The following is a 24040-nucleotide window of genomic DNA, read 5'->3' as shown; positions in this document are numbered from 1 at the left end:
TGGGATTTGGATTGTTCCCATTCCCCAAACTGCTTCTTGTGTTTCCTTTACCTCAGTAACCGCAGCAGGCATGCACAAACACCTACAGTGTGCTGCCAGAGACGTCTCAAGTTGAGGAGTGCAGGCATGAGAAGCAGCATTTCTGGTTGAGAAAACACTGTGCTGTTAATGCTTCAAAGGCAAGGAGGTCAGAAGAAAAAACACTAAATGCAGCTTTTCCCCCAAATAAAACAGGAGATCAAATAGCACAAATCTGTGTGGTTGCAGAGGGAGGTCTGTGCTCTGCAGCTCAGAAGCAGCAGAGCCCTGCTGACACACTTCAGGGCAGTTTCATTTTTACCTCTTCAGCCCCAGATCCAGCACTGAAAGACCTTCACACTGGCAATGCTGACAATCTCACAATTGCCTGCAGCAGATAACAGCTCTCTTGGATATGAAGTGAGTCTAACTCAATTCAGATTAGCTTAACTGAAATTTTTATGATCTATGAACATAATAAGAATTAGTCGAGTCTTGGTTTTGCTCTGAGCATGGCACACTTGATTTCAAACACTGCATGTTAGAGATTATAGGAATGGCCTTTCCCTAGAGATATCCTGGATTCCAAACCACAGCACTGTATCAGACACAGAGCCATTTTTCTCCTGCTGTAGCCAAGAAAGCACCTTGAGAAATATCTAATCCAGCAATGGAAACTGAACCACCTGTACTGTACAAGCCTCCCTCCCACTCACCTGATGAATCAGTGTTGCAATAAAGCACACAAAAATTAAATTAAGCACCATGAAAAGATTAGAGCAGTAAATCCGCCTTTCAGTTACTTTCATGCATCACCATGATTAAATCATTCCTTAGGTTTACATTGCCCACTTCAAACTGAAATAGGCCATGGGCAGGACTGTGGCCTGCATCTTCTCCTTTGAATTCTGCACCTGCATCAACAGTGCCACAGAGTAACCCCTGGAAATGAATCAGACTCCCTTGCTGCCCCCAGGTCCTTCTGGTCCAGCTTTGTGCCCCTCCTTGCCAGGCCAGGGTGGGATACTCCCAGGGTCACCCACCATCCCATTAGGAACTGCCCAGCCAAGAACACCATTCTCCTCTTTGGGCAGGAGAACTTACTGCACACAGAGCTGGCTTGAGCCTTCTGTCTCTCCCTCCCCACTCACACCTTCTTGGAAACTTGCTGCTAAGGAGGAAAGGTGGCAGCTGGGGACACATCCAGGACAGTGGCTGATCTCTGTTGTAGACATTGCTGTTGTTATCTCGTACATCAGTGCAAAGAGGGGAAAGGAATATTTTGGAAACAAAGATATTGCTGCAGCTGGATGAAGTGAGGAGGTGACTACGTAGTTTAAAGAACTTTCCCCCTCACTTATGTTAAACAACTGTTTCACACTACAACACTTTAGGTTTGCATAGCACTTGAAAAATATGGTTTCTGATCCAACAGACAGTTGCATGTGCTTATGTGTTTATTTCTCTAGGAATGCTACCTTGCTTCACTTAGTGCAGCTAAAAGCACCTCCAAACTCAGGTTTCCAAAATCTGGTTTTCAGACAGCGATGCCTATGGTCTCCACAATGGTATCTTTACAAGTATGTATAAGAAAGGTAATCACTATCGTCGATTAAATGCAGCCAGTTAGTAACAGTGCAGTCTCCTTACTAGTTCCTCACCATGCTGGAAGAGGCACATTAAAAATGCGTTCCACCTACCAGATATGCCCACATGTCTAAAGAAATCAGGTCTCCTTGACAGCACGCCATCCCACACACCACACCGGCCGCTTGCTGGCCCCCCAGCCGTGCCATGCCGAGATGTCGGGGAGCAAGGGGATCCACCCCACAGCTCCTGTTACCAAACCCCAAAAGGCACACGTAGAAACGGCGAGGCACAACCTGGGCACAAAGCAGGGACAGAGGCGGCAGGTATCCCTCCCCGAGTCTCCAGCGCTCAGAATCTCGCTGAAATCACGCCACTCGCAAGCCGACTGTGGGGTACCACGTTATACTTAAAAATAGGCAGCCTGGCAGCGCGGGAGACAAGCAGAGCAGCTAGCACGGGAGGCGGGGGAATGCATTTATTGGAATAATTTAGGGCGGGGGAGGGGGTGGTATTTGCTTTTATAGCGTATTTTAGGGAGGACAGCTTTGGGGCTCGGGGGAGGGCAGGATGTCCGGTGGGTCTTACCTGGCCCCTGGCGGTGCCGCGCTCAGCACGCCGCGCCGCGCCGCCGCCGCCGCATCGCCGGGACACGCGTGGGACGGAGCGGGGACACGCGTGGGCCCCGCCGAGCCGCTCCCCCGGCCGCACGGAAAGCGCGCAGCGCAGCGCCGGGCCGCGGCCGGACAGCTGCTCGGGGGAGGCGGCGGCAGGAAATACCAAAAGACTGATCCAACCACGCTAGGGAGAGAGGGAGGGAAGAGAAGGGGGGGAATGGAGAGGAGAAATAGAGGGAGAAAAAATAAAAACTGAGGAGAGGAAAAAAAAAAAAAAAAAGAAAAGGAAGGGAACGTGCAAAATCCGGGCGGGATCGGCGCGGCGCGGAGCGGGCGCGGTGCTCGGCTCCCCGCGGGAGCGCCCCGGCCTCTCCCGGCCGGAGCTCGGCTCCCTCCGGTTTGTTATTCCCTCCACACTCCCTGCAGTTTGTGTCTTTCTTCTCCTCGGCACAGGGAGAGCCTGAAGCCAAGGCAGAGTAAATAGAGCAAAACCACCAACCCCCTTAAACAAGAGTACGGCGGACCCCCCTGCCAGCAAGCAGCAAGCCATCCCCGGGGTTAAGTGCGATAATGGAGAAAAGCCAACCTGGAGGAATCACCGCGCCGAAGCCCTGCAGCTGCAGGAGCACTTTGTCTCAGCATCCAGCCACACGCCGCCGCCGTGGCTCAGAGGCGCCCATGCAATCTGCAGCCCTGACACGCAGCTGAGCACGCTCCCAGCTTCGCCTGTGCATCCAGAGCGACTAATCAATCCCATGGCAAGCACGGACCCCTAAGCTCCTCCAGACGAGGAGGACAGTCCAATCATCGCATCCCTGGCCTCAGCCTGCCTGCCCTTCGGGGGAGGCATGGCTTTACAGGCAGCAGAGTATCTGGTAAAGCATCACGGCAGAAAGCGACCCAGCCACACGCGTTTAACTGCTGCTTCCTCTCGTCTCCACGCTGTGGGTCCCACGGTTCAGAGCTAGACCAAGAGCAGGAAGCCAAGCAGGACTTCACACCTCCTTCATCTCCATGGGAAGAGGGGTAGCAGAGTCAAAAGGCACCCAAACTTTCTGAAACCAAAAATCACATGAGGGGATAATGTGACCAACATGAGTCTGGCTTGCATCACTGAAGTCTGAATCACCCATGTACAGCTGAAGCTTTGGTGCAAAATACAGCATAAAGCTCAGACTCATGCTTCTGAAACCAGAAGCATTAAATCATGTGCCTGAAGTGCTTTACTACCCCACCCTTCACAGAAAAAGCTAGATCCTTTTTCTCTTCAGTGTGTACAGAGGCTGAACCAAGACAAAGATCACTAGCTCTGATATTCTTCATGCTATACAGGAAGCCAGCTTCCAGCACTGAAAAGCAGCAAATCATTACTTGAAAAGGTCTCCCAGATGTTAATGAAAAATCTTGAATTCATCACAAGCTGCAAGCTCGACTTGGACCAGGGCACATTTTCTCTCACTGCCTTCAGCCAACTCCAGCCCATGCATGGACTACAAGACTTCACCCTGCATCACTGATATCCATGTACCTAGTGCCAGTAGAGGTAGCTGATTTTCTCCCAGTGAGCTCAATGGGACATAGAGCAGAATGCACTGTTATCTAGCTAGAAGTAGAGCATGGGGCTGGAAGGAGAAGTCATCATCCATTTTTGCTCTTTCCTGGAAAGAAAAGCACTATAAACACAGCATAAACTGTGAACAGCTCACAGAGTCTAAGCTGTCCATATTATTCAAAAGTCAGCACGACCCTTCTCTATCCATTAAATAAGCCCCTGAATCACTTGCATAGGGTAGGTGATTTTAAGTTCACCTGTATTTGTTGTGATTTCTGCCATCATCTGCAAGGTGTGGAGAGTTGTCATGATTCCAGCTGCTGTCAAATTGGTTGGGATTTTCACTTAATCCTCACCAAAATTTTACCCTGAGGGCAAGCCTGTACTGTGCAATGGGGCAGGGCAATGCACGGAGATGCCAAGGCCTCTCATCACCCTGGCTCAGGGCACTGCCAGGTTGAGCCATCCTCTTGGAGCGTGAAGCAGCTCACCCTGCCTCATACTGCCTTCTCCCTCTCCCTGCTGCCTCCTGTCCTGTCTGCTCCAGACCACACTGAGGTCCTTTCTGTGTCCTCCACTCCCTTCTGCTTTCAGAGCTGGAATACTCAATGCAGCCATGTAGTTTGCCAGCACCTTGTCTAACTAAACCATGCACTTGGCATTGGTCCAGCTGTCTGTATCCAGACTGGCTTTGTCTTACCATGGCTTCTCAGCTACTTTGGCACAGAGATCTACAGTTTTCAGCACCCTGCATGAATCTCAGTGGGACTTAGTTCACTTCCCAGGGATTTTCTTTTTGAACATTTTTTAAAACCCTTCTAAAACTGTTTTGGCTAAAGATTTCTACTAAATTATATTATTTTCTTGCCAGGCAATCATTCCATGATTATTCGTGTTTCGTCTGTTCACTGCCACATTGCCACACACCAATCACTTGATAAAAAACTGAGCATCCAAAATTATTTCAGTTAGAGACCCTGAGAAAGAATAATACATTATGTTTTCCTATGTGCCCTAGGCAGTGCATGAAGCATTAGTGATGCACAGAACAGAATACTTGTCAGTTAAATTGTCAAAATTTCATCAGTAAACTGGACCATGAGAGAAAATTTACCTCAGACTGATGCTTTGCATTGTGCAGCCATGGCATTTCTTATGGTCCAGGGAGCCCTGAACTTGAATTTGCTGTGTCTTCAGACCTTGCACCAGATGGGTCCTCTGGCTCTGGGTTAGAGCCATCCATCACTTCCCTATCCTTCTATTGAAGCTGGGACCTGGACCTGTTCTCCCCTTATAAGTCCCCCACAGAAATGGGAGTAAGCAATGCAAACACTAATATTTTTGAAGACCATTTTCCACAGCCCTCTAGTGTCTATTCTGCTAACAGCCATTCAGAAAACATCTGCTGGTTATGTGCTGCAGTCCATGCAAATACAACTGAACTGTGCATGAAACCCTAAGTGGGTAGATGTGGAGTACAAAGCTCATAACCCTGCCATGCATTTGGGATGAGCTTTGCTGTGTCCTAACACCACCTGAGCTCCCTAGCTTATAACTAATTCATCAGTGTCCCCCAGATACCCTTTGGCAGAAGCTCTCTGATGGATGTACCTTGCAGTTATGGCTGAGGACCCTTCTGGCTTCAGCTTTCCCTTGCAAGAAATCAGCATTCCTTCAGGGGGTCTGCAGCTGTGATATTTTCTCTGGGCATTTGCCAGTGTTTGGAACACTTAAATTTCCCACCACAGCAACAGCCTTCTGTCCTAAATGGGCTTGTAAACTAGTGTGAACTCTACCATAAACAGGGTAACAAAAGCAGCAAAGCACAATAAGCTTTAATTCTAGTGCTGGGAGAGTAAAGTCAGGCTGTTGCAGCTGTTGTTACTCTAGTCTTTACAATCCAATAATGCAACTTTAATAGTCAGAGCACTGAAAACCAGTATCTTACATATTTTTATGACAACCCTTGGAGAGGAGCAACAACAGAGTATCAGTATTGTCTAGAAATCGTGGTAAATGCAGACAGGCAGGTAAGCAGCAGCAACACTCAGTTCTCTCAGGTCAGCAGCCTGCCTAGGAAATTATTGCACAGCTTTCTCCTGCATCTTTCTTTTCATGTCCTCCACCTTTCACAACTGCTGAACGATCTCCTCTTCCCTCAACAGAGATCTGACCCCACCTGTGTGAACTGTAAATGCATACTCATTTTGCAGAATCCAGCAGACTTGCATTTGATGCTTTCCTATATCTCACAACATAGTTACAATAGTTCTACAAGCTCCCTTTCATGACTAGATAGTTAAATACCATAAAAGCTATAAGATATATTTATTGGCCTCTATTAAAATGAAAATGAAGAGGATCATATTTCATATTGTAATTACTACGATGGCTCTAGAGCCATAACCACACTAATCTGACATCCTATGAGTGGTTGTTAGCATTGTAAGATACTTGCCCTTAAGCTCATGGCACATAGTGAGACAAGAAGGAGGAAGCTTTAAAACAAATGAGTTAGAAAATGTTATAAAACATGGGTTTTTATCATCAGCCATAAGCTTCAACACAGCTGTATACAATTTATGATAAGAAAAAGATCACTTTTCCCAGCAAGTGTTTTCTAGTTCAATGTTCCTTAGCAAAAATATTCAATGCCAGAGCTGGATAGAGCAGGACTTTCTTGTTAACAAGAAATAGTAGTCTGTCTGTTTAGAGCTCTGAAAAGAACATGTTTGTTCATTTTACATTTTGAAAAACAGACCTGCTGCTAAAACAGAATCCCAATTGCTAGTTTGCTGGAACAGGTCTCTGGAGAAGTTAGAAAAACCACAAACATCTCCCCGGGAGCCAGTGGAGACTGGAGTCCTCTTGTGGCAAAAGGTAGAGGAAAATTTCCAGTGACTACTGCTGAAAGCTGGGAGCCAGTAAGAGGTACAGGGAGTATGTGCTTTGTAAAGAGCTTCACGTCACATTGCAGAGCATAAAAGCAGCACCATGAAGACTTTGCAGCTGGCAGTGGGCAAGTGTCAAGAGGAGCAGGATGCCACAGTGTTTTGATACTACAGACTGTGCTTCTGTTTACTGTGGTAGCTCCTTTCTGTTAGTGAGTTCCCTGCTGAGATGATATATGTTTCTGGCTGGGGTTTTTTTGGTTTTTTGTTAGCAGAGGTAATTTTTCCTGAGTGGTTTGCTAGCAAGAACTTTTCTTCTGGCTAATATATTTGCTGTACAGTATCAGAGGTCAGCACCCATCCTTCTTGTCAGTCTGGCTGACTGTGGGCAGATAATATAATTCTAAGATCTTGTTTAGATCCTGCTGCTCTGTATTCCATCTCCTTTTTTGCTATGTTGTTTCCTATCTGAAGTAGCTCCTATGGACTGAGCTCATCTTAGGAGACACTTCTATGGATGATGGGCATTGGCCATGTTACTGCCATGACCCCTGCCTGGAACAGCCCTGCAGAAGATGGAGTAAGTAAATAACCTGAAAGTCTTGACTCACACACTGTGGCCAGAAAGTTTTCACATGTCCACATTTGGGCTTGGGTTACAACAGAGAGGTTATCTGGCTAGCAATTTCATCCCATGGGCCAATCCTCCAAAGGGCTCATGGGCCACTCACAGCTTTTGTGGCCTCCAAACAAGATTTTGAGCTTTCAGGAAAAGGTCTCCAGCAGGAGCTTGTAGCAAAGGCTTCAGAGGCAGCTTTAAAGACCTGCCAGTAACAAGATAAAAGATCCCAGATTCTCTTACCTGGTTTATTTTCTCTATCTGGCCCATCAGATGCTTGGATGGTACCCTGCTTTCTATAACCTCAACCTCAAGTGTGTTTTTTCAGGAATCTAAATACAATGCCATTTCAACTACTTTACCCCAGACCTCATTCCAGAGAAATTGTTTGTGTTCTTAGGTATCTTATATTAAACAAGATTTCAAGGGCACACCTTACTTTCCCTACCCTGCACCCTCACCAATGTAAACTTCTGTCTCAAAGTGACTCATTCAGGAATCCCAAACTAAAGTCTGTGTTGGGAAGTAAAACTGTTCCCCATACATGGGTACACCTGGAGTTTAATGGTGTTTAGTTGTGACTACTCAAGTTCCTAATTTCTTACTGTTCAGCTGAAGCCTGTTCACATCAAGCACCTTGGAGCTATTTTATTTTCCTTCAAATGTCTAAGCCAGCAAATTAAGCTGAATGCTGCCATTATGGCTTTGGTGTGAAAAACAGATCAAAGAGTTTGGCTGCTGTTGATTTGCTCCCACAGGCCTGGCCAGTAACTAACTGTAAGTATCATCTCAGAGAACAGCCCAACATGCTGAGCTGAACTGGTGAGCAAGGTTCCTTCTGCAGCAGTCTGGAAAGCAGCCGAGATATCCAGGATCTGACAAATTGTTCAGTGAAATCTGGGCTAGATTTCAAAACCCTTGATAAGGCATGACACAAAACCAATTTGGTATTCAAAACATTCCAATAGCCCTTGTTGTTGGTCAGGCTTCAAGCTAATTACAAAGCAAGCTAGCTGTTACAAAGTCTCGAAGGACAAAACAAAAGCTTTCATGTACATGTTAACATATCCATAATAGAATCATAGCATAGTTTGGGAGGAATCTTTAAAGGTCAGCCAGTCTAAACCCCTTGCAATAAGCTGGGATATCCTAAACTACATCAGGTTGATCAGTGTCCCACCCGATCTGACCATAGAAATATGTATATAAATGAAGTTCTAGTATGGCTACAATGTGAGTCCATCCCCTGGGCAGCAGTCCTCCCAAACTGCTGCAGCATGGGTCACTCTTCCATGGGGTTCTTCACCATGGAGAGGCTGCTCCACTGTGGGTTCCTCTCTCTCTGAGCTTCCCACAGAGTCACAGCCTCCTCTCAGACATCCACCTGCTCTGCTGTGCAGTGGGATCTCTGCATCCCTGTGGATCTCCATGGGCTGCACTACAGGCTGCAGAGGAATCTTGGCTCCAGTGCCTGGACCACCTCCTGCCCTCCTTCTCCACTGACCTTGATGTCTGTTCCTCTCCCTGTTCTCATCCTGCTCTTCACTGGTCACAATTACAACTGTGCAATCACTTTTTTATCTCTTTCTCTTTTTCTAAAATATGCTACCACCATTTCTAGTTGGCCCAGCCTTGGCCAGTGAAACTTCATCTCTGGATTGCCAGGAACCAGCTCTGCTGGACTGGGAGGAGGCTTCCAGCAGCTTTTCCCAGAAGCTTGGCCATGCAAACCCCATCCGACACATGTATTTCTATAATGGATTCTCCTATCAGACTCATAAACATAGACACACAGATCTTCATATGGGCCAGTAGCAATCTCTCCACAGGTATTTAGTTATGTATTGATTTATCAATACTCTGTCCATAGATAGATCTGGATCTAGACAGACAGAAATCACAGCTTAATTCCTATTTGTTTCCTACTTCATTCTCTCCAGAGAGGGGCATTTTGACTTACAGATGATTGAATCTAGTTCCTGACACTGGATACATACTATTGATCTGGAAGTCAGGCCAGAGAGTCACAAATCAGCTCTATTAGTAGCTTTGTAATAACACTGTATCATATTCCCGAGCTTGCAGCTGCTTCCCAGGATGTGTTTGTTCTCATTCTTGACCCTTTTTATTTTGCCTGACTCTTGACTCACTCTTGTAGCCAGCTCATTTCTAATAAATTATGGAACTTCTCACAGCTTCTTTCGTGCTCTTCTCTCTGAAATTCATCTTCTGGCTCCATTTGTGAGCAAGCAAAAAAGTCTCCTTGGCTGTTACAATTCATTTTAAGGATTCTTTGTTATTGCTAATGCCTCTGGTGAACTCCCACAGGGGCTTGAAGAAGATCAGGAAGAAAAAGTACAATAATATTTTTGCTGCTTCTGAAGGGCATCTGGCTTGTCTGCACAGGGGGATGCCAGTATTTTTGTCCTCCTTTTGCTTCAAACAGGGAGACCTGTCCGGTGTTACAGTCACAAGTTACAATTATAGAAATAAAACACAAAATACTGAAGCCCGGATGAAAAATGCTTCCTGAGAACAGATCTGGCACTATCAAAGACCATGCTCTGACTTACAGCCCAAAAGGATGGCACACAAAGCTTTGTTCCAGAGCAAATTGTCTGTCCCTTTTATGCCACAAAGGACCTAGTTTGATTCCAGAGTCACAGATTAGATCAGTGCTGTTGAAGTCCAAACACAAAGGCACTTTTACAGAGGATGGCATGATTTAGCAACTACTGGAGTCTTGAAATAGTGGAATAATACCTTGGGAACTATGATGTCCACATGGGTGACCTGATGGTGGCCACAGAGAGCTCCAGGTATTTGCTCCATCATTTTGCAGATTAAATTATTTGTGTCCTAGCTGTTTTCAGTCCTGATGAACTTTTTGTTCCCCTGTCAATGACTGTGTCTCCTGATTCCTTCACACAGTGAAACCAGGCTTGCTGTGGTGTGACTTTCTTATGCTGTCATTACATTAGCAAGCAGGAGCACATCTGTAGGGCAAAGAAATTGGTAGTGAGGATGCAACATGCACACTATTTGCATTTCAGAGAATTGGCTTTGGACTAGTTTTAGTCTGGTCCCATCAAGTCAGCATCCATCAACAACTGCAGCAAATTAGGCATGCTCCTAGAGTGCATCTTTCCATACTGATTCACTGAAAGGGATTCCAGGTGCATGTACTCTGAGACTGCTCTGGCTATGAATCAAAGAGCAGTAAATAAAAACGATCTGGATATGTGCCTCAAAACCACATTGCTGATCTGTCTGAAAGAGACTGACATCTGAGAGAGAAACGAAGAGTCTGCTGACTGAAAAAAAAACAACAAAGGAGATACTGATGAAAAAAAATACCCTGAATGCAAAGACACAGATTTTAGGATAACGTGTCATCTTATCCACTGACTGCTAATAGCTCCTTAGGCTTGCACAAGCCTTGGAGCATGTTGCTTAGCCCTTCTTTGTTGTGCTCCCTTAATTATACCTGGCTGTGAAGGTCAGGATATTTGTCCCTGTTCACACCCAGGGGAAAACAGCTGTGTGGAGCAGCTAACCCATGTGAGACATTGCTGGAAGCAGATCCCACAGCTGGGGCACTGTAGCCCCAGATTCTACCCAGGCCTCCACTGGGTACAAGCCTTGCCATGAAGCCAAAGGCTGCTTTTTTCAATCAGATATTCAATCACACGGTGATTTATGTGCTATGTTCAAAACATGCCACTGTTTTGAAGATGAACTATGTTAAATGTAGCAACTTTTCACTTTGAACTCTCATTGTAAACATTCAGGCATTAAAAGTAAGAACTTCTGAGAACAGAGGTCTTTTAAAATATATGAAATGTATTAGTTAAAAGTGTTATTACTTATATGTATATTTATGCAATTAAAGGAGCAATGTTCATCAAGGATATAGGAATGAAACCAGAGTTCAAGACCATCAATGATCTCTTGCTACCCAGAACAGGAGAATCTCTGACATGCAATTAATCCTTTCCTACTTCCCAATGTCTACAAAGAAGAGAGAAGAATAATGGGTAGAATAAAATATTCTCTTCAGCTGATCTCAGAGTGAAACAAATTATTAAATTTGAATATCATGAGCTAATTTTACAGTGCTTTTCAGAAGTACCTTAAGTAACCCTTGGGAAAACAGTCTTTTTAAAGCAGAACAGAATCCAAATGAGTATTCACAGGTGTGGGATCATATTAAAACCTTCAAATTCATCCTATTTTCATCAGAGCTGTGCCAAGCATATCAGCCATCTTGTGCTTCTGCAGCAAAACTTCATGCTCCTCACAGCTCTGTCAAACTGTCCAGTAAAACTAGATGAAACTCAGCAGTCCTGGGTGCAGTCAGAAAGCTCACAGGATGCCTGTATCAGCAATGACAGTGATGCAAGGCTCTGCTGGTTAAAGCCAGGGGGAGGTCCAGTATATAGATTGGTTTTGAAAAATTGCACTTGCCACTGACAGGAAATTCTTTTTATCAGGCAGCAAAACCATAATGGAGTAGATCTGTAAAGGAGCAATATCATTTGGTGTCAGCTGGGGTCTGGACATCATCATGTAATCTTTTTCTTTCCCCAGGAAGAATGCTCTGGGTCACGGGATTATGTTGAATAGGCTGTTAATTTTTAGGGATATTTGAGCAAAATTGTTTCCTCTTCTCTGAAATACATGTCTTGGAAACCTGCTTATACATGTACACACAGTTTCTCCCTGAACAGATGTTACTTTTCACAAAATTACAAGGCTGTCATCTGTGGTGAATACTAAGTAGTTTCAAGAAGTCTGTTCTCTGAGGTGGTAGAGAACATAGAACCCAAAGGAAGGAAAGGAGCATCTGGTGAGTAAAATAACATATTCTCCAGACCAGGTCTCAGTTCTGGCCTCAGATACTGAATATCTCTTTGCAAACCTTTTATGCCTTCAATTCTTCATGTGCAGAATGAAATATGTCTCACAGACTTTACTTACATACATTTTATACTCTTGATGTCTTACCTACCATGTCTAAAACTGTAGTTAATCCTATTCTGATATAAATAACAATATTTTGTTTCAGTTCAGTATTGCACTTCAGTGCTTGTACAAAAAAACAGTCACTGACTCCTTCTCTATTGATTTTCTGTGGGTTCATTAGATTTCCCCTTAAAAAGACTCAGGGAATTTCTAAAAGAACCAGTTTTCAGAATGGAAGAAATTTTCAAAGCTAAAAGGACCTTCAAAGAAGAAAAGTTATGTTTATAGAAGAAACAAATCAGTCAGAGATGGTATTCTCTATTCAGGCTTTCTCCTGTTCAGAAGTAAAACCAAGTAAGAAACATCTTTATATGTCTTTTTTTATAAGAAGGGCACTAATATACCTTACATAACATAACCTGGAAAGCATAAGGCAAATAATCTCTAATTTCTCTTTCCCTCTCTATTTTTTTTTTTTTTTAACAGAAAGAAAAGCTTGCTCAGTAGAGGGAAGCTGGGGATGGAAAGGTAGGAAAGCAGTATCTGGGGAGGTGGCAGACTCAATTCTTACTCAAAGCCTCAAAGCACAAATAAATGTCATCAGCTCCAGAAAACACAAAGGAATCAATGTCTGGCAGTTGCTTGGCATATTCTCACCTCACTTGTAAAAGCAAAATCTTATCTATTAGAATGGGAAAGGATCTTTCTGAACACAAAGTGAATATAAATAGATATCTGTGAGCTTGTCTGTGCAGTTGTTTCTTCCTGGTTACACTGGTCTAATGAGATGATTCATGTCAGACCAGGGTGGACATTCTGATTTTAGGTTAAGACTGGATCTTGTCAGAATAACATAAAGAATATGCAGCAATATACAGTAAAAAAGACAGGCCTTGATTTTAGACACAGAGTGTCCTCCTGGGAACTCCTGCTGGTTTAATTAAAGAGGTTCAAATCCTCTCTCTTTCCCTTTCGATTATAACTATGCCATGTTGATCAGCTGAGTTTGAGCAGAGACTGATCTCTGCTGCATGACATTTGCCTTCACTTGAAAAGATGCTAACTCAGCTAACAAGTATTGTGACTGTAATGCAATAAACATTAACTATTTCACTTCTTGACAAAGCACACAAGGAAATCAAAGGGCCAGAGAGCCTGCAGAAACACTTCCCAGAATACAGAGTGAGCTTGGCTGCTGATATGCATGGAATTAATATATTAAAGCCTACCTACAGTAAAACTGCAAGGAAGTCAGAGGGAGGGCACTAAATTAAGTAATTCTTATGAAAAGGTTAAGGTTGGGCTCAGCTTTGAAATGCTAGAGAAATAATACTCTCATTAACAGGTTTTTCTCTTGTCCCCAGAGAGACATCCTTCTTAGGATTTGGAAACAGGATGCTTCCAGAGTCCTTTCAGAGCTATAGCACTGACCTGATGGATGGGCAAGGGTTATTGGGATGTTTTTAATGAGCTATAATGGCTTTCTTTGGGGACTTTGAGAGATGCTGAGAACAGTTTGTCTCAAAGTATGACAAGGGAAAAGAATGATAAAGGATACACAGACAGGTAATCTGCTGAATTCATTGCACTGCACAGAAATTATGTTTTGACAAACTCATTGTTGATGAAAAAGAGGTTTTAAAATGGCTGAAGTAGGTAGTATTGACTGCTGTGGATTAACTAAATTCTGTGGTTTTGGAGGAATTCTGGGAGAAGCCTTCTCTGAGAGGTTCAGAAAATAATTCAGAAAATAATTTGAGCATACAGTGGTATAAGAAGCAAAGCTGGAAATCACCTCTGCAAAAGGGGATACGTATTAAACATGTAACATCAGCTAGGTCTGAATATAGCCATCTTCCATCACCAGCTTTCCATAGCCACCACAACACCTAATACATTCTCCAGTGCAGAGAGGTTACCTGGCACACATAAATCCTCATAAAATGGAGCAAATCCAGCCTATTGTGCTGTAAAAATTTCCCATGCAATTGTCAGAGAAGTGCAGACGCTCACCAAAAAGCCAAATTTACTCTGGTCACAGTATCTCATGCCTAATTGCTCCCAACAAGGCTGATCATTGGGGCTGATCATTGTTCTTGGAGTTAAAAATTAAGAGTCTAGCTCCCATGACATGTGCCAGACCAGTAGAAAATCAACACATTTCCTTACAGCATCTGTGAAAATCTAGAAACTCAGGATGGAAAAGGCCTCTTGAGTCAGCTCAGTGTGTCTTAGTCCAAGATTGTTCCTAGTCCTTGTTATATTTTCCTCAGCACCCCCAGAAAGCATGGCCACAGCTACCCATTTGCAACATGAAGCTGCAATAGCTCAGGGCTCCAGGTATGAGCTGGGGCACAGAAAGCCTGGAAAAAGAAGCTTTATTCATGACCACAACCAAAAAGCTGAACAGATGCACTGTTTTGAGATTAGTTGTTTTAAACATTTCTTCTAAATTAGAATGACAAGGTTTGTACCTTTAAAATAAATTGAAATTAGCTGAATTTCTATTTCAGCTTTTCACGTAAGATGCACTGGCAAACCCAGTTATAGTGCAGTGAAATTCTCCCTCTGGTCAGGTCCTGAAAGACATTTTCTCCAAGAGCATTCAGAATCAAATATGCATTTAACTTTTCTTTCCATTTCACACTCCATTTCTAGTGATTAATGCTTGTGTTCTAGATGGATGAAAGCTGAAACAGATGTTATCCACTCACAATGCCATCCTGATAACCCTGAGCTAAAGGCTGAAATCCTTAACAGATTAGAAGCTGAAATAAAAAATGGATAAGTAAAGTGGGGAGTATGGCTGAACAAACTCTTATAGGTTTCATTTTTGTGGATAACAATGCACATAAGCTATGTAATCTCTGTGCTGTCTGCCAGAGGAAAGATTAAATGGCAAAATTCCAGCACTGAAACCTGCAAGTCTCTACTGCTCTACTGCCTCAGTGTGAACACCAAACTTTTTAGCAGAATGTCACTATGTACACTCTATTATTTTGTGGGTTTTCAGCTCATTTTCCTCTCATTGAAACAAAGTTTTTCTTATACATTCCTATGAGCTTATGGTATTTCTGCCATTAAAAGTACTTGCAGCCACTTTGTGGTTCATCTGGTGCTGAGCAGGTTAGGAAAAATATTTGAATTTTCACTGAAGTGAAACTGAGTGGCCTTTATTAAACAAGAACACTTTTTTGTGACTTTGTAACATGTTTTCATATTTCTTGATTCAAACCTTGGAAGTATGTTGGAGCAATTAACCTGACATAATTTTCTCAGGGGAAAAATTATTTTCACTCCTTTGTTCTTTACCTCAGATAGCTACAATATGTCAAAAAATGGTGCTGTATTAATCTATGGACAAGACAAACCAATTCAGCTGAGAACATACTATTGGAAACTAGAGGAAAGGAGATCTGCAACATCAGTACCCTGAAGAGCTAGAAAATTTACCAGCTGTAGAGCTCAACATCACCTACCCTACCCTTTTTTGATTTTTTTCTTTTTCTTTCTTTTTTATAGGACCCTAAAATTACTTTCTTTAAAGCCCAAGAATGGGAACATGGATGCAATAATCTAGTCCATTACCCTGCCTCAGACAGTAGCAGATGTTTCTGGGGGAAGGAACCAACAACCAGCAGTAGACTGGTGTAGGATAATCTTACCCCCCACATCAGATCAGATCAGATCACAGCCTAGTCTTCAGCAGTTAAGAGACTGCCTAAAACCAGAGCATTTAATATCCTTTTGAGAGGGTTTTCTACTCTGGCCAAATCAATGATGAATTTCTTTCCAATACCCATCTTAGAGGCAAGTATCCTTCATATATCTGCTTTATGTGCCAAATCAAGTCTCCTGAAATGCTTAACATCAGACAAAAGGCTTAAAACAGCAACTCCAACTACCTTTTCCAAATGGAGAGAAGGACACCCAGCTTGCTGTATATAACTTGTTCTTTGTGGAATTCACAGTACAAGCTGCTTGAGATCTCTTACATCATTGCCAGATCTGTGCTACTTCCATGTCTATTATAATGCATAATAAATCATAGCAAAACAATTGGAAATCCTAGTTCTTCCTTCTATTCTTAAGAAAAGGCCTAAAGACCTAGACAATAAAATTATCTTAAATTATATTATTTAAAATTATGTATTATTTATAATGTAATATTGACACAACAGATGTAGAGCAAAAAAGCAAGAAGATTAACATGATCCTTTAAAGGTATATTATTAAAAAAACCTCTAAACTCATGAACCCCTTCCCATCACCACCTCCCAAGAATGGATTAGGCTTGTTACAGAATGTGGGATGACTTAGCTGAGGAATAACACAGCATTGCAAGTTTCAGGGTATTATTCTGTGATGCAAAATTCTCCAGATTTTCAGTCCACAGCAGACACAGGAATCTGTGACTCCAAATTGCTTCTAAACTCCAGGCTCCACCTGCTGAGGCTCCAGTTAAGATCCCAGTTAGAACTATTGCTAAACCTGCACCTTTCCTGGCTCTTCAGTGACACCTTCTGGGACAAGAATAGACCAAACCAATCTTTGTTTTCCTGCAGCTCTTTTTACCTGTAAGTAGGAGTCAAGTGAGACTTTTGGAAGCTAATTGTAGAGAAATAGTGAGCCCACAAAAATGCTATGCAAATACAGCTGCCTGGCCCTGAAAAAATCTCTTTAGAGACTGGGCAGGAGATGAGTCCCAGATGGCCACAAATCTGTAAGCTTTCACTTCTCCCACCACATATTTTGATTTCCTGAAATTGTTAACTGAGGAGAAAAAAAAATCACGCTTGAACAGCTGGATCCTCCCTATAAGAGCAGTAAAGATGAAGGTGGAAGTTTATACTGAAATATCTTTCTTTTAGTGACAGTGATGTTATCTTTGCTTGAGGGCAGGTTTTAGATGCATCTGTGGTGGGACTCCAGGGCACAACTCTTCTATTTCATTCTGGCAGTACTGTAAAGGGCTGGACTGCAATTCCCACTCCCATGCAGCCCCAGTCATAAAGGACATACAGTCATAAAGGGGCACATACAGAGGTTTCCTCAGCTGCAGGGGGAAAGACACCTTTTTATCCACTCTCAGGAGAACATGTTGGGAAGACAAGCAGGCTTTCATAGGTAGCGTATTGACTCAGTGAGTAGGCTGGAGCTTAGCTGAGAAAATGTGCATGTTTAGCAGAGTTCTAATCTTGAGCACTCACACATGCACAGCTCCAGAATTCAATGTTACTGTGCAAATTTACTGCCACTCACACAAGCAGAAATATCTCATTTTCTTCTGTGCATAGTCTATTGCAAATAAATGTACTTTGGACCACACTGTGCTCCACTGATGATCCAGCTGATACTTTTTGGCATTTCTAACCTGTATGCCTCAGCCTATTTATTAATCTTCAGCTTTTTACTATCCAATCTGACATATTGGACAACCATTCTTTGTGTGTTTTTCAGCTACTGTTTTACAAAGAGAACACACAGTGGGTGAAAAAAGCTGGCAGTACTGCAGGGCAGGGGTGACATGGATGCTGTGCTCTGTGCCCAAAGGCAGAGGGTCAGCAATTACATTAGTGTGACCTGCTCCAGTGTGTAAGTTAAGCTGCTCTGTCTAACTCTTCCTGGACACTGACTGCTTTCATCAGTGCACATTTTCCTGAAGTGCTAGGGTTTCTTTGTACAGGAGGTGCATCTAACATGACACATTGGAGCACAGAGAATTTACTTGTAAATGGGGAGTGCTGAGAGCCACAGGTAAAGTTGGCAGTGTGCAAGGTAGACAATGTGATTTGTAACAAAAGCAGAAAGAAGTCACGTATCCTATGGAGTTGTGCATTAATGATCCGTGGCCTTCTGCTGGAGGGATTCTAATGTAACCCATGAATCATGCATAGCCTAAAAAGAAAAGAGGACCAAAGAATTGCTGTGCTATTGGATCCCTTCATTTCTTCTCTGCAGGAGCCAAAGGCTGACCTCTTTGCCTCAGGGTTAAGTGTTCCTGAGAACACTGCTGCAAAGCTGAAAATAAAGGAGAGAATTCTCTCCATTTCTGTGCTTACCACATCTCCATGTGCTTCTTTCCTGGCCACCTGGAGATCCAAGTGTCTAATTCCAAAGGGTAGGGTTGTATATCTGTTTTCACCACTGGATAAGTAAATTGCTACAATCAGCATCAATTAATGCTTGCTCCTAAGCAGATGAGGCCTGGCTAAATTGATGGGATGGTTCTGGTAACTGTCCTCTTGCTGTGGCTCTTGGTTTGGACCTCAAAACTCCCTAATTCCCTTTCAGACTAGAGTATTATCCTCCTCTTATAAATTTCCAAACACATATTCTGGCATAAGCCTGGATTTTTTTCTTAGGCAAATCTATGTATTAGAGCCCACAGAGAGCTTTTTCAGCATATTGGGTTCTTTCTGAACATTAGAGCTTATCTGCACATCTGAACACAATTTGCTGTCACCCCCTTTTTCAGGGTTAAAAGACAAATACCACATAAATTGTAAACCTCTGTGATAACAAGAAGGCTCAGCAAGAAGATTTTTCTGGCTTTTCTACTTTAAAGAGACAGGATCTTATGATTACTATTCACTCATGATATTGAGGCAGCCTGACCCAAACTGAGGCCCCAACACGCTGAACTGTTTCTCTAAATATGCAAATGCAAGCAGCTTGTGAAACTACAACATTTCCAAGGCAAAACATTATGACTTACATTTGACCTCTTTAAAAAATTGCTCTTATCTGGCCTGAAGAACTCTGCATGTTTTCTTTTTACAGCTCTTTTACTTGCAGTTTTTGCCATTGGTTGCATTCTGCTTCATACTCCTGGAAGCACTTATTCACTGGGAACTATGGGTAGTACTCCAGAGAGAGGTGTGGGGAGCACCTTTCCAGCCCACCACATTCCAGCTTCAGAGCTTCTTGTCCTGCCTTTTGGCATCTCCACCCTCCAAAACAGGGTATGCCTTCTTTGCATGTAGTTCAGTAGGGATCCCGTGTTTGCTGCCTGGCCAGACCTGTGCAGGAAGGAAACACTTCTGTCCCCAGGTGTAACTGTACTAAAGGGGAGCATCCTTTCTCCTCTGCACCTTGCACAGGCTGCCCAGGATGCCATGTGCCTCTCTGCCCCACTTGCAGGGACATGTCAGCCCTGGGAAGGCAAAATGTTGGCCCAGGCAAAGCAAAACTGAGCTACCTATGCTCACTCAGGCTTCAGTGGTCCCCTAACAACACATGTCCTGGTGTGCATACATTTTGGGAATGTCCATGTTTTATGCATACTTTGCACAAATAGTAAGGAGTAGCTCAAGGGCATGGCAACAAAGCACCAGGGTAGAATTATAACCACACTTGGCATGATGTATCAAGCAGCGTGCCAGAGTGCCTATTGTGGGTTTTGGGTTAATATTTGCCATTGGCTATCACCACTCATCAGGAAAAGTAGTGTGTTTTTAATAACTTTTAAAATAAGGGATAGATGAATTGCCCTGACTGCAGCAATCCAGCCACTAAACTTCTTCTTGGGCACAGGTTATCTTTGTTTTCTCTATAGTTGTAGATTATGAAGGACTGCAAGTTAACCTGCCACATGGGAAGACTTCCCTCCCTTATACAACAACACCAAGATGTTATTTCCTAGTTTGGAGTAACCTAAATCCTCAGCAAAGCACTGTGCCTGGAAATGAAGAGAAAAACTGTTCCCTGGTCTTTGCTCAGGTGCTCTACTGCAAGTGCCAGCAAGAGGGCCTCTTCCCTCCAGCAGCAAGGGTGACTGCAGGGCTGGGATCCCAGGAACAGGAGTGCTAGGCAGGAAACAACATCTCATTGTAGATGGAACCAGTTAGCCATGCCTAAACAGGTCTCCAATGGGGGACTAATAGTCTGCACACACTGGGCTGGGCCTTGGGCTTTGGAAAACACTGGAAAAAGCAGGCAAAGTGCTCCAAAATCAGAGTGTGCTGCAAAAGCCCAGAAGCTTTGGCCTTCCCTTGTTACATCACTCATTATGAGGTTGAAGAAACAACAACAAAAAAAACCTAAGTAGAAGTTTTAGCAGCAAAATTACTTTAACAGATACTGTAGGCCTGGTGAGACTGCTAAGTAAAGATAGAAGGCATATGAAGATTCCACTTACTGGCATAAATTTGGAGACATCAGCATAGCTGCAGAATACACCATTATTAAGTCTTTAAAAATCAAAAAAAGAGGAGATAGCTTTTAGTACAGATATGGAAAAAAGAGGAAGAGATAGGATATGGTATCTCAAAAGAAATAGATACCTGCCTTATTTAATATGTATTTTTGAACTCAATTTTCCCCTTGCATAAATCAGTAGGAAAGTCATCTTCAGCAGCATATTTAAGTACATAATTAGCTTTAAGTAGATGCTTCATCCTGATTTAATCACATTGCTGCATTTGTGCCTAAATCAAAATGCTCTTAATCTTAAAACTACAGTGGTATAAAAGACGTGTAAGAGGTCAAAATCAGATACTCCAGGGTAGAATGTAAATTGCTACTGCCAATGAGCTGTTAGAACAAATGGTGTTATCTTTTACCAAGAAATTACACTGTGCTGTACTATGACAAAGAGAATTTGTCTTTTCACACATTTCCTACTCAGTTTCCCATCAGCTGAAAATGACTCTGCAAGAGTCAAAGCCCAAAATAGAGTCAAAATTCTTAGGACAAAAGCTAAAATGCAGCAAACTTCTTGTGTTACATTTAAAGATACTAAGTGAATTACACAAATTGCTTCCAGAAATAAATGAAGTAGCTGGTAATTGCCAGGCTGACCTGGTATTCTCAGACTGTTACTACTGTAACAGAGTGGATGTTGCATGCCTAAATAATAAATACTGCAATTCAGCAAAGTAGTTCAATATGTGTTTCACTGTCATTTAAGTGAAGATAAGACAACACCCCATTATGGGATTATGGAGTGGGTTATGCCTTAGCATTGCTCATTTCAGTGAAGAGTAACACACCAAATTCTGGGAGTTACAAGAACTGGAGCAACATCTAAGAAATCCCCATTAATAAATAAAAAAGGAAACAATTTCACTAGTTTTATCTACTCCACAAAATAGCACACTAATTCATTCCAACATCATGGATGGCAGAATAGATAATCAATGTTTAAATTGCCCTTTATAAAAAGATGCACATCTTGGTTTCAGAGTTGGTTTCTAATAGTATACTTACAGAATCAGCAAGCCAGAAAGTTTCTTGTCAGCCCAATGCTACATATCTTCACCTTGTTTTCCCATTGCCATTCTTCATTCAAGAGAGTCAACTTTTGATTTTCCAACACAGAAAACCCTCTTGGAATTTTCTACAGGGGAAGAAATCTCTTGCACCCCAAAACCTTTCCCATATTCAGGATCTCTTTTTGAAAAGCTAAATAAAATTCTCTTTACCCTTGACATCATTCAGGGAAGAAGGAGGGAAGGCTAATGTGAGCACCTCAGGCCTATATTATTTTAAAAGCAAGGCTAGGTTCACACATCTGGCTGATGCCACACTGGCTGAAGACCCACATTGACCACAGTCTCTTCAAATCCTCTTGCATGCACTTTCTCATCTCCTGACCCAAACTGGGCTCTGGGGAGTGCCTCCTTTTTGTCCTCTCTCTGTGTTAGACTGAACACCATGGAGCTGCTTGGTGTTTATCAGCCCAGCACAAACACACCTCCCAGAGCAGCAAGCCCTTCTTTCCCACTGCTGCCTGCACCCTCCACAGGCACCCACAGCACGGCCTAGGACCAAAGTGCAGGATTAGGGGCATGGAAGAAAAACTGCCTTGGGAGATAAAAGAAGTGAGAAGATGCCACGGATGTGGGGAGACACCTTGGGTGGGCAGGGAGGATGCCCACACCTTTGTGAGTTTGGGTGCTGTGCATGAGTGGGTAATACTGGAAACATAATTATTAACAATTTACAGAAACAAGATGGTGATTAGTCTATGGCATTTGTCATTAAACCTTGATGAAACTCAGTGTGTGCAACCATTTTGGTTAATTTGCTACCATTAATAATGCATGACTAAACCACTGAAATGGGGAAATATCCCTTAGTTTTGTCCCACCCCTCATTCTAGGGAAGAGAAATTATGATAGGTATGACATTGCACTGGGGCTTTAGGAGTACAGATAGGATATGGTAGAAGTACTCACTCTTCACTATGTAAGCCTTCACATAGTAAAACCTTTGAAATAATCTCTGAGTTCTTAGATATTCAGGGCTTTGGACAGGCTTGTACTGCCCTGCTACATGAAGTCTGCTTTAGCACTACTTGATCTCCATCTAGCTGGAAAAAATCAGGAGCATCACTGCTTTGCACTGATTTATTCCATCTCACTTTCTTTCATGGGGCACCGGCTACGGCTCAAGGTAATATGTTACAGTGCCAGTTGAAATAAATGGGACACATGTGCAAACACTCAGGCACCTCATTTATCCACCTGTAAAAAATTAGTTTGGCTCTTATTTTCAGTACTGGCACATGTGGAGCTGTTGAAGCTGAAAGGTTTCAATAAATCTTAGGAAAAACTGCCTGCAGGTTGCTGGCCTGTCTCCTCATCCCAAGAGAGGGGTAAAAAAAACCAAAACCTTTTCTGGATCCTGTCTAGTATAGTACAAAGCTATGAAGTGAAATAACATGAGAAACAGGAGACAAGCCATCAGAGACACTCCAGAAATGCCTAGCACAAAGCCTGGACAAAGCTTTGCTCTCTGAAGCCTGCAGTGCACCAGAGGAAGCACTAGGAAACCACTCTGGGGCTATTGCTCACTCAGCAAAGTGGAAGAGAGAGTCCATCCCTTAGCTACCAGCTGATATCTAGGCAGGTGCTGGATATAAAAGAGAGAACAATGCTTTGTGATGCTGCCTTTTACCTGCAAACTGTGTGCCTTTCTTATCTTTACTAGACATTTCTCTTGGGCATCAGCTTACCATGGTCACTATCATAGCTTCTTCTTTACAGGGGTTTTGGCTGCCTCCTGTTTGGAGATTCCCTACCTGACTTCCATAAGATTCTGGGGGTGAGATTAAAACCCACAAGCAAACAAACAGGGAAGGTACTAAACTGGTACATTAATTCTTCTGGCACATCTTCTAGAGATGCCTTATGCAGTGAAGTACAGCCCTTCAGAAGGAACCCACACCTGGAAGCATTCAGAGTCAGGACCCTGCTGGGAAGGCTTAAAGGGAGGATTTAGGAGATTTGTAAGCTTTGTGCCAGCCTTAGAACTAAGATAAATGTCTCCCCAGAAAACAGAAATCTCTCATTTTTCCTACAGCCATTTTCACCCTGAAAGAGCTTTTTAGAGAGTGAACAATTTTCCAGCCTGACTGAGATTGGCTAGTACAAATAGAAACTAATGTAACTAAACCTTGGAATTCTGAAAAGAAAAGATAAATGAAACCTCAATGATACAATGATACAATTAGATGGTTTTCACATGGGACTGTTAACTATAGCAGCTTTTCAAGAATAAATTCTTATGCTTTCAAGATATATGTCTTTTAAATCACCAGCTCTTATAAGAGGTTCACAATAAATGAGTGCAAGGCAAATTAATGAAGAACATAATAATGTCATTCCTGATATTGATTCCATTTCATTAACTGGTAAGCACTTTATACTTTCACAGAGTCCCTCCTCAGGTATCTAATTACAAGAATAAAAATAAATGTAAAGATTCTTCCCCTTGGAGCCTACCTCTAGATGTATTTCCAGAACTATACCTTTTTTTTTTTATCTTCAGTCAGGATGATGTAGAA

At 42.8% G+C, this 24040-nt stretch overlaps 1 protein-coding gene across 6 annotated transcripts in view; it reads right to left on the bottom strand.

Moving 5' to 3' along the window:
* The window catches only part of OSBPL5 (oxysterol binding protein like 5), a 178722-nt gene that overhangs the window by 133270 nt on the left and 21412 nt on the right, over positions 1-24040 (bottom strand). For 2 of the 6 annotated variants that reach the window (XM_056493716.1, XM_056493721.1), the window contains exon 1: positions 2194-2451. The exons of 3 other annotated variants lie outside the window; for them this stretch is intronic. The gene's annotated coding sequence lies outside the window, so the exon portion shown is untranslated. Of the gene's footprint in view, positions 1-2193; positions 2452-2808; positions 3307-24040 lie in introns of those variants that run through there. One more of the 6 variants, XM_056493717.1, reaches the window with a different exon arrangement.

Source organism: Oenanthe melanoleuca, chromosome 5, assembly GCF_029582105.1.
Source record: "Oenanthe melanoleuca isolate GR-GAL-2019-014 chromosome 5, OMel1.0, whole genome shotgun sequence".
Lineage (NCBI taxonomy): Eukaryota > Metazoa > Chordata > Aves > Passeriformes > Muscicapidae > Oenanthe > Oenanthe melanoleuca.
Note: the sequence above shows the minus strand (reverse complement) of the source record. Positions and strands in the feature narration are given on the sequence as shown.